The sequence below is a fragment of the Gymnogyps californianus genome, chromosome 1 (assembly GCF_018139145.2).
Source record: "Gymnogyps californianus isolate 813 chromosome 1, ASM1813914v2, whole genome shotgun sequence".
NCBI classification, from domain to species: Eukaryota; Metazoa; Chordata; class Aves; order Accipitriformes; family Cathartidae; genus Gymnogyps; species Gymnogyps californianus.
Window position 1 is genome coordinate 200,046,301 of NC_059471.1, and position 12,033 is coordinate 200,058,333.

The 12,033-nt window shown below is 37.2% G+C and overlaps 1 protein-coding gene across 1 annotated transcript in view; it reads right to left on the bottom strand.

Moving 5' to 3' along the window:
* The window catches only part of TAFA5 (TAFA chemokine like family member 5), a 453,995-nt gene that overhangs the window by 140,662 nt on the left and 301,300 nt on the right, over positions 1-12,033 (bottom strand). The gene's annotated exons all lie outside the window — the stretch shown is intronic.

The window sequence follows — 12,033 nt, forward strand, 5'->3', positions numbered from 1 at the left end:
CACATCTTGTTGTGGGATAGCAGTCATGAATTGTATGGGTATACTCTTTTCTAAATCCTGCTAAGAATTTTGTATCTTGGCAAAATATTTTAAAATATTTTAACCTTAATAACGAAATAAAACCTGATTATTTAAATGCATGTAGTATTACCAATGTCACCAGTCTAATGCAATCCTTAAAAAAATCAAATGCAATAATTATTATAGTATTGCTGGACAGAAAAAAAATAAATCTAAGGTCAAATGACACCTAGCTCAAAACAAATTCTGGTAGAATACGCCAACAAATGAAATAAACTCACGTTGCCTATTCTATGAGAAAACAAAACATAAAAGCTTAGTTTCATATGAGTCAGTGAGAAATTTCGCATTGGCACAGGCTGAGCAACTATTGGATTTTAGACTTTTGTCTTTTTTTGTTAAAAAGGGTATTCACATTTCCAGTTCTGCTAATTTGACATTTTGATTGTATGTTACTGAATTTTCTCCCTCTCACACTCTTGGAGAAGAAAAGATCTGATAAACCTGAATTTTTTAACAACAAAAAAGGCCCTCTTACTATTCATTTATCTTCAATATACAAGTGCAGCTGGAGAATCATCCATGGGAAAGAATATAATATCTATTAAATTGTAATCCTTGGCTCACTACCTACACAGACCTAATTCCCATACTCTCCAGAGAAGCTTCGGTTCAGCCTTGAAATATAACCAACCAACTACAACGGAGTCAGTCAATCAATGTCATAAAGGCAGCTTCAGCAACCTTAACTAAGCACTCCGTTTATTTTTCACTGGTAGAGAAAAAAAGGGGAAAAAAAAAATAATCCATGTTTCCATGTTCTTTACATTCTTCTCACTTTGTTAGGCCTTACTTGAGTGATGAAAAATTTTGCTGCAAAAGTTTTGTGGTCTGGTTTGTTTAAGTGTTGATAACAATAATAAACCTATTCATATTGCATGGAGTATACGCATATGAAAAAAACAAAACAAAGGGGAAAAAAAACCCAAACCAAAAAAACCCCCACAAACAAAAAAACCCTGATAGTGACTGCTTGACCTTAAAAAGCAAAGGCTTATGAGGAGTTACAAAAGAGTCTTCTGCTCTTTAGACAGTAATAATAAGATCCTCTGACAGATTTCTGTGTATTTCTTGAGTACAATTCACTAGCTGAGTAATCTTCTCTAAAAACTGGGTAACAACAGAGGGAAGAAGGAGAAGAAGAAGAAAGGAAATCAGCTATAAGCTTTAGGCTGTTAACTTTAGATTCCTCTACTGGGGGGCTAATCTTCCTTCCCACCCAAAGGAGAGAAAACCCCCTCCAGAGCATGAACTTGGTCTTCTGAACTACACTCTGAAGAAGTCCATCAGCTATACAGGAACTTTTCACATGAACTCTCAGGAGGCCTCACACTTCTTGTAGCATAGGATAACATCCATTAGGGCTACGCATGAAAAGGAGAGTAATTTAGTAGTGGAGTTTCACATGAACATAGAAATATGAGAAAGATCTTGTTAATGTAGTTAATTAGTACAGATTTAGTACATTAGCTTTACATGCAAATGAAGTGCCATGCAAGTAGTTTTCACCCCATGCCCAAGGTTAACATTTTTATTATATTTCGATTTATATGTTGTATTTTTACCTACAGGACAGCAGAGATAATTTGAGATTATATATATTGAAATGTAGATTCCAGATTAGAGACCTTGAAGGCCTAGTTTTTCGTTAGTTCCCCAGGTTATTCTGTTTACTGTTTTTGAGAAACTAATACAAAACACCTGCCCATATGGTCAGAAGAACAGTGTCTTCTAACTTATTATATAATAATAACCTCCAGAAGTTAGTGTTTTAAATTAGAGATTTGGTTGAGTGCTACACAGTGGATTTCTGTAATGAGAAGCAGTGTAGCCAGGAGAAAAGTTTCTTAACAGAACATCTTCAAACTGAGAGTGCAAACTCTTCCAGAGAGTGAGGAACAAGCTTTACCATGTAACACAGGATTTTACATTGTCCTTCAACTGTTACTATCCGTATATGTGATTAGCATAACACATAGAACCAGTTTTTCTTAGCAGCACAAGTTTTAAAAAATCATTATAAAAATATTTCTCACTAAATATATCAATAAACTGCAATAATTAAGAAAAATATATCATCTCTGCATATGCTTATTTATGGCATTCTATACCACCTTGTTTTCTACTGTCATTTCAACTTCTTCTATCACTATTCTTAACCCAAAATAATCCTTATTTGGTGGGATGATCCTGCCATGTTTTAGTTTTCAGCTGTCCTGTCCTGCTATGCTTCATGGAGTGCATCAGCACTTTAGATCAATCTCCTAGTCTACAGTCATGTATTACTCATCCCATTTCTGTACCTTCCCTCTTGTTTGACTCATTGTCCATACGGCTGCACATTTATGGGGACAGATAAATCAGAATCTTTTGGGGTTGATGGACTATCAAGGTTCAGTCACCTCTTACTATTATTTATCCCTTCTTATACGTTGGTATGGCAGTTATGGAACAGCACCATTTTCTTCATTTCCCAGAAGGGCAATGCAACAAAGGGGATGGAATATATCCTGTGCAACTTCAGACATTCATCTCATCTAAAAGTGGCTGTCTAAAACAGTTCAGATGAACCAAGTCCAGTAGTGCCCATTTCTCTCCAATGAATAGAGGGAGTTTAGGATGATTAGCTGAGATGCAGTTGTCTGAAGTTAAGGGAGATGAATCCAAGTCCACCTGTCCAAGGTCATCCAAGAAGTCTGAAAAGACATTTCAACTCAAATCTCAGGTTTATATTTTGTATGCTGGAACACCTGAGAAGTACAGTGATGGAATAAATTTGTCAGACTATGGAGAAAGGCTTAATGGTGTAGTAGTGTTCTTATGAACTGAAAGAAAGCTTTTTGTTTATGGATGTCACAATTCAGGAGACAAAACCCCACTGTCTTCAGAATCCCATTTGATATAAATTACTTTCATCCTCTTCAAAATTTTAGAAACTATAGTTATGGTTTATGTTTGTCCTGGTTTTGGCTGTGATAGAGTTAGTTTTCTTCCTAGTAGCTGGTATAATGCTGTGTTTTGGATCTGGTAGGAAAATAATATTGATAACACACTGATGTTTTCAGTTGTTGCTAAGTAGTGTTTATACTAAGTCAAGGATTTTTCAGCTTCTCATGCCCAGCCAGCAAGAAGGCTGGAGGGGCACAAGAAGCTGGGAGGGGACACAGCCAGGACAGCTGACCCAAACTGGCCAAAGGGATATTCCATACCATATGACATCATGCCCAGGATATAAACTGGGGGAGTTGGCTGGGAGGGGCAGATCACTGCTCGAGAGCTAACTGGGCATTGGTCAGCGAGTGGTGAGCAATTGCATTGTGCATCCTTTGTTTTGTATATTCTAGTTCTTTTAGTAGTATTTTTGTCATATTATTATTATTATTTTCATTATCATTATCCTTCCTTCCTTTCTGTCCTATTAAACTGTCTTTATCTCAGCGCACGAGGTGGGTTTTTTTTTATTCTCTCCCCCATCCCACTGGGTGGGGGGAGTGAGCGAGCAGCTGTGTGGTGCTTAATTGCTGGCTGGGGTTAAACCACGACAATGTTATTAATTCAAATTCTTTAAAATATCCAGCTCCTTAAGAAGGAAGTGCATTTAAAAAATAAGTTTATAGTTTTAAAAATCAAATACACAGATTTGAGATCTCCCTGAGTCTAGGCCCATTTATTATTTTAAACATAAACAAAATGAAGAGTTAAATGATGACTAGGTGAATATTTGTATTAAGTGTTGTATTGAAATAATTGAGCTATTGAAGGCTGAGATCTGACTTGTACAGCAATAAAGAATGTCTCTGTTACCCTGAACAACACATTCTGTTGACTCAGGTAATGATATTTTATGCAAAAAAGTGTATTAGTGGATCCATATCAAAACCTGATACTGGTTTTACTGATATTTTTTATGTCTTTGTGACATTCCATGATCTAGTCCTTTGAAAATGAGTTGAACAATGCATATGAAAGCACCAAACAACAGATGAAAAAAGATATGGCTAGAAGTAAATAAAAGAAGATTGTTTCTCCTTTCATTCACTTTGATGTCCTGCTCTCATACTATTTTTATAGTACATACTGTCATTCTCAGTTGAAAATGTGACTCTTATTAGCATAAAGTTGAATTATTAGCCAACACAGAATGACTTTAAATTCCAGTTCTTACTAGGGAAATACAATGACAACATCAAGAACTAATTGCTTTTTAAAGAAATTATCTTTTTCAAATTAGCCACTTTCTTAGTCCATACTGGTCAGGTTCTGGCCTGACAGGATAGTGTAACAGAGTGACTGAAAATGAAAATCTCCTATGTTGCTCACGTCCACTCTTAAGGACTGAAATTATTTAGACATCTTTTTGAATGGTGTATTGTTTGTTTTGTTTCATCTTATGGACTGTTTTAATGTCCTTTTACCTGTGTTTGCTAACAGAAGACAAAGGGCTGCATTTTACTTGTAAACATTAGGACCGTTTAGCCACAAACAAATTCTACGCGCCTCTTTCCTGCACAGATGCTTTCTGTGTAGCTTTCATTGCAGGGCTGCAACTTTAACAGTTAGGATTGCTTTATTTTGCAAATGAGAGTTTACACATGTGCAGTGAAAGCTGAGCACAGACAATTGTGACAAACCCAATCTTGACTTGCACAAGGCATAAATTGGCCAGGACCCCTACAAAGATCACGTATCTTGTATCATTCATTTAGTTATTTAAACAGTGTTTTTCCTTTAACAATAAATAGCATGTTACGACAATCCTAATAGGGGCTGACTGATATGGAATTACACCGGTGGAGCCCTTGCAGCTGTTCTAGCATCAGGTTCTCCAGACTTTCTTAATGGCCATTTGTAGTGGTGCAGCTCCACCCCGGGCCACATTGTGATGTCAGGACCAGCCAACATTGCGTTCTTGTGCAGTGAGCTGGGACAGTGTGGTACTTTCTTACTCTGGCTACAGTACAGTGAGTTAGGATGATTAGGCACTCCCTAACCACACCTGAAACTCCTGCTGCTTGGATCGTGGCCTGCCTTGGAGGGTGCCAGAATTACCTGACAAGAACTATGGCCAGAATGGAAATACACTGGCCAAAGTCAATCACCTCACGATCCTATAAATAGTGATCCTAAGTGAGGCCCTTTGAGCTCTCCGGGATTGCAGCAGGCTGTGACCCAGTATCTCCCCCTGAGTCAGGACGCCTCTCAGTGTAGTTTTTGAGAGGATTTTTAAGGGTAGTTTTGCGAGGATTTTAAAGAGTAGATGTCGTGAGGATTTTAAAGAGTAGATGTCGCGAGGATTTCCAAGATCATCTGCTGATAGATGCCAACGAAGAAGAAGGGGTCAAAGATCGACTGCTGACAAATGCTGATGAAGGAGAATAGTGAGTAATTCACTACAATTAGATTTTGCGAGGTTTTAAAGATCATTTGGTACCAATAATTTATCACAATTGGCCAAGAGAGAAAAATCTTTAATATAGGTTAACCTCTATATCTGTGTGTGTGCGTGTTTGTGTATGTGTGCGATTTGATGTAGGAAACTTTGTAGTGCTGATAGCAAACTTTATGAAATCACTCTGACAATTGGCTCATGATTAAATATTGTTAAAAATCATATAACCTAATCTTTTGATTTCTCGTAACAGTGTTAATATATCTTAAACTGCCGCTACCTCAAAGTTGTATAGGATCCGTAATCACTTATTCCTCGACAAATTGGCATAGTAATTTAACAGGAGATTTTCCTTACCCTTTGTATCCCTTCCATTAGGCATAACCGTTGTCCAAGTCTGAGACTAAGTTTGGATCCAGCCGCACCTAGACTCCTCTCTGAGAAGGAGTTTAGAAAGCAAGGGGGTCCATTCTGAACCTCGTCACTCAACAGGAGGTTTTCCTTACCCTTGTATTAATTCCATTACACATAAACCATTAACCAAATCCGGGACTAAGATAGGATCTAGCTGCACCTCAGCTCCATCAGGAGTTTAGAAAGCAAGGGGGTCCACTCTGAATCTTGTGACTCAATGGGAGGGTCTCCCTTACCCTTTTGCGTCTCCGGTCTCTGTGTAAATCATTCTAAATTGATTCTAACTCCGTTTTCCTTTGTATGTTTCTTCCATGTAGTAAAGTAATAGAGTGAACCTTGCCATCAAACTTTGTGAAGTTACACTTTTACAAATTCATATTAAAAAATCACTTTTGCTAATATCTTTGACGGTGATTCTTTAAGTGATCTAAACCACTCCATTCATGACACCATTGCATAACTAACTCTTCCTCTCAGCAGAACTTGGTACATGCTGAGGAAGCAAAGATATGACATAACTTTTTTCCTGTCGCTTCTGAAATGGTTTTTACTTTAAATATTACTAAAAAGACCAGGAAGGCTACAACTATGCCCTCTAATAGGGCTAAAAAGAATGAAAGCTTTTTAAAATCTTACATAGGAACAATTTAGCTCATAGAAAAGCAACTTAAAGAGGTTGCTCCTACCATCTACCTTATTTTCTCATGAAGCCCACCTATACTACAATCTGAGAATAGATTTCTGTACCAGTTAAATGTGTCTTCTCTAAACTACACTTATCAAAAGAATACTTGCCTACAAAAGGTAATAGAACTAAAAGCTGTAGGTGTATTCATTCTCAGAAAATCTCCAGTTTCCTCAAAAAGAAAAAAATATGCAGTATTTCTGTATACTAAAACACTGAAACTGTTCTGGAATGAATAACATTTTCAGTCCTCATGATTATTTCTAGCAACTCAAAACAGCATGTTCTGCTTGTATAATGAGTATTTAATTTAGATTCATATGCACACTCACTTCTATACAAGCTGAACTCCATTATAAGCATCCTCTTCATTTCACTTACCTTGATTTACCCTCAGAATCACTTTGAAGACTGCAATATACAGAAGTGATTAAAAGGGATTAAAAGCAAAAAGAGACCCAGTTAAGAAATATGTGTAGAAACAGTAAATAGTACCATCAGGAAGTTTTTTAGAAAACACTTTTTTTCTAGAATGGACATATCATGATATCACATGCCATATTACAAGATGTGATGGATGGTGTATAATTTCATATTTTACTTTTCCTTGTTGTTTTGGCAAAAAAATACACCAGAACCACCACCCAACGCCCCCTCCCCCCGCCCCCAAACCCCTAACACTTTGAAATATTAAAAATGTTCACAAGTGTCACTTTTAATATTACAGGATGATTGGTAATCAACAAGGTCCATAAATATGGGGCTACAATTTCCTTTTTTGTAAAATGGATTTTTTTTTCTCTCTCCCTTTTAGGTTACAATTCCTAAACCTCTTTTTCCTCAAAAAGAAAAAGTAAAACGAGAGGGGGGTGGGAGGGGGTGGGGGGGAATAAGCATCATTCAACTCTTGTAATTCAAGTAGGAGCATACCAAATTCCTCAATGTTTATCAGTTCCTATTGCAATTGAAGTCACCCCTAGAATCGTAGTATATATGCTAACAAACCCAAAGATTTTTCTAAGTACGTCTTTGTCTGTATTGACTTTCTTGTCTAGAAGTATGTTTTTTCTCATGTATGTCATTGCAATGCAATGATCGCTGTTTGGGAATGCACTACCAAACTGGTAAACATCTGAATTTGTACTATGATGAAATATATCCTCAAATGCAAATAGGATATCAGGCATTATGACTATTAATTCTTGACTTCATGTAATGACTTACTATATTGAAGACAAGAAGTAGAAGAATTTGACCTCTGTGACCACAGCTCTGATTTGAACCAGTTTTTTTCAGTGCTAAAGGAAGAACAAGCAGTTTATCTCTGCTATTCTTCGAAGGTGTGTTTGGAAGGACCCAAGGATGTGTGCAGTAGATCTACTTTTACTCTGAATTTCTGACTTCCTAATAATGAAAATTTCAAAGGGAAAGCAAAAATAGGAGGGTTATGTTTTCAAACACACACAAAAAGGGTTTCATTCTTCCATTAACTATGTATCATTGACTTCTATTTCAAACTTCTTCCCAGTGTAAAGTAAAATGCAATACATACATACAACTATGTGAATGATAGGAGGGAGGGCTTGTTTTTTGCTGGTTTTGCCAATCACTACTAATACAATGGGGAGTAGATTAACAGATGCTGCCAATAGTCTCTGGGGATGTGCAAGTACATTAAGATGACTTTGCAATGCATCACTTCTGCTTACCATGTAATTAAGTTACAGTTTGCTGTATATAATTTCATTAATATGGATTAGTCAAAATATCAATGCACAAATAAATGCAGACTTGCAAAATGTATATGTCGATAAAATAAACATAGCATTCTAGTAACAAGGTAGGAGTCTAACTTCCTTAAGAAGCCTATTCAATACTGCTACTCAATTGTCAGTCACATGGGTAACTGAGGTTATATGAACTGTGCATTTATGGCCACCTCCTTTTGACAATTCCTTACTATTCTAATATGCTGTGAGAAATGCTTCTTTCAGTTCTCTGAAGGTGGACTCTTCTGTTTACTTGAACCAATTCTCTGGGATAACATTATATAAAAGCAAAGGTGAAAAGGAGCTCTATGCAGGATGAATTAACAGAGGTAAAGTAACTCATAAGGGAGCCAGCAGCCCATCACAACAGACCACAGAGTCAGCAAAGAATCTGTCACGTTTATAGTCCAGAGGAAAATGAGATTTGAAGGAAACGTAAAAGAAATCTTGAGTGTCTACCTGGTGCAAAACAATGTGTCCAAAATTTAAATGGTTTTCATACAGTACTTTGATGTGTACCTTTCTGATACACAAATGGGGACTAAATAGTAACTAAGAACCAAAGCATCTAGCCACAGTCCTTTAAAGAGGGCAGGCACTGTCTTATGTTTAAAAAGAAATGAGGGACTCTAGGTTATTTTTCTCCTTTCCTCCTTTCCTCTCTCCTTCTTTCTTTCATTCCTCCATCCTACTCTCCTTTTCCTTTGAAAATTAATTGCACTTATAAGCGTGTACTGTTCTATTTGTCACTTGTCCATAGTTAGTTTTCTAGAATATTATTCAGAAAATAAAAATTGCATACAAATTGATGTTTCCATTCTCACCATACTGTCAAAGCTTTTGAGAAGGCAGAATTGTCATAAACTACTCAAGAAAAGGTAAGAGATTTTTATTTACTGACCTTTAGTTTATTATTACAGTTAATGTCATGGAATAAATAAAAAAGCAAAACCATAAATGCTGTGTAATATAACATGCTTTTAGATCCCTCAGAGAGTTAGGAAAAAAAAGATATGGGCTCCTAGTTAAGTATTTTTATCTTGAAATATTAATATCTATATCTTTTTCAGCCTGAGTTTATACAGAGGAATGACAAACAACATCTCCTGGCTCAGTAGTGTTTGCAGATTAGTACTGTTTGAGTCAGAGAGAGTTAAGCTCTTTCACCTCCCACAGCAAAGGTAAGGGTGATGAGTTTCTATTAATAAAGCCAATAAAATCCTACACCGCAGTAGACTATCACAAATAAATCATGCATTTCCAGCACCACGCATTAAGATGTTGTACATTAAAAATAAGACTGATGCAAGGAAAATGACTCAAACCTAAGTACAAAGACATACAGATTTACAGCATTGTTCTACAGAGAACAAAATGGCTTATAATCTTGTACAACTGTTTAGGAAAAAGAAACAAACAGACAATACAAAAGCAAGCCGACTGCTGCTTTCTGAAAAGGCAGGAGGGTAACACAATCTTCAAGCATAAAATAAATTAATAATTATTATAATTCATTCACCTGAGCTTATTTTCCAGCACGTTCCCTGTTGGTTTCTTAATGAGGCTAATAATGTATAAACTTCACAACTGAAAGTCTCAGAGGAAAGTTTACACTTCAGGAAAAAAAAGAAAAAGAACTAGACAAAGTGCCTTAAGAGTAACCTAAATCCTTATTGGGCTAGATCCAAACAAGTGGTGTTGTAAGCCTTAAGGAGAAACTTCTGTCCAAGTTGTGCAGCCCTGTGCAGTTGTGGCATAACTGCATCAACACACTAGAGCCCCTGATTCCCAGAAGTATCTCTTTTTAGATACCTAAACCAGATTAGGATCAAAGACTAGGCAGTACACCTCAGTACTCTGCCTCACATGATACAGCAGATATTTCCAAAGCAAATCTAAGTATTACATACATACACACATGCAAAAAACAAATACATATGTATAATCTTACAATATCAGGTAAAATGCAATGTTGATAGCTGTTTTCCTTTAAAAGGGGGATAGTGGGAGACAGCACTTTTCACATGGTCTTGCAACCAGCCAGGTATAGATTCAATGTTTGTCTTGCCCGCGATGCTTCACACACACCTCCCTTGCTCTTCAGGAGCACCTTATAAAACAGCCTCAGTATGTTCTCCATTCCTGCTGTTGATTATCTGTCATCATGCTGAAAATAATGCAACCTATATCAAACACAAAAGTGACCCAATATCCCAAACTTCCCAGTGCTACGGCTGTTCTAAAATATACTGGATTATTGGAAGTGTGAAAATGGAAACTAAAGCCCTATTGTGAGACTATGTAAACCAACAAAATTATTTTATTTAAAATATCCTGACTATTCCTGGCCTAATCCTGACATCTGTGATAATGACTATGACTATGAATGTGATTCTGACACTGCTGAGTATCTTGTCCTGAAATGACAATTTGTGACATGGAGAGACAACAAAGAGGCAAGGAGAGGGAAAAATGTATCTTTAAACGCATAGTTAATAAAGATAACCATGAATATTTTCATCATAAACATGAAAGCTAATAAGTAGGTATTGTTTCCACTAGTATTACTGCAATATATAGTGTTGTGCTGGTTTTGGCTGGGATAGAGTTAATTTTCTTCATAGTAGCTAGTATGGGGCTATGTTTTGGATTTGTGCTGGAAACAGTGTTGATCATACAGGGATGTTTTCCTTATTGCTGAGCAGCACTTACACAGAGTCAAGGCCTTTTCTGCCTCTCACAGCACCCCACCAACGAGTAGGCTGGGGGTACACAAGAGGTTGGGAGGGGACACAGCTGGGACAGCTGACCCCAACTGACCAAAGGGATATTCCATACCATATGACGTCATGCTCAGCATATAAAGCTGGGGGAAGAAGAAGGAAGGGGGGTACGTTCAGAGTGATGGTGTTTGTCTTCCCAAGTCACCGTTCTGCATGATGGAGCCCTGCTTTCCTGGAGCAGGCTGAACACCTGCCTGCCGATGGGAACTGGTGAACGAATTCCTTGTTTTGTTTTGCTTGGGTGCGTGGCTTTTGCTTTACTTATTAAACTTTCCTTCTCTCAACCCATGAGTTTTCTCACTTTTACTCTTCCGATTCTCTCCCCTATCCCGCCGGGGGGAGTGAGCGAGCAGCTGTGTGGTGCTTAGTTGCCAGCTGGGGTTAAACTACAACAAGTTTACAGACTCAAGAGATGAATTAAATATGCTGTAATGGAAGTTATTTTTTCTACTTCTACCCCAAAACTACTCATACAGTTCAGGTGGTATTACTAGGACTGCGAGAGACTATACAGTAACTCAGAACCACCACTCCACATCTAAATGAGATAGCAAAATTGTAGAGCTGCAAAAAGTAAGATCAGAAAGTTTTCTTGCTGGTGCAGAAGAGCTACAACCTGCCACCTAACTCTCTTTTTTCCTTCTTTTAACAATAAAAGGAGCTTTGGCTGTTCCGGAAACTCAAATACTTGATTTGATCACTCCTCAATTCTTAAATTTTTCAGCCTATCTTTTAGGTCTCTCAACACTGCTAACAAACAATAGTTTGTACCAAAGCAAAAGACTTCTTTGAACCGTCAGATGTTGTGTGGATCAGGACTCAGTGTTCTGACTCATGGCTGTTGAAAATGTAGTAATATAAAAAAACCCCTCTTAAACAGAGATAGAACAGGCCTAAATCTGGAAAAAGGAT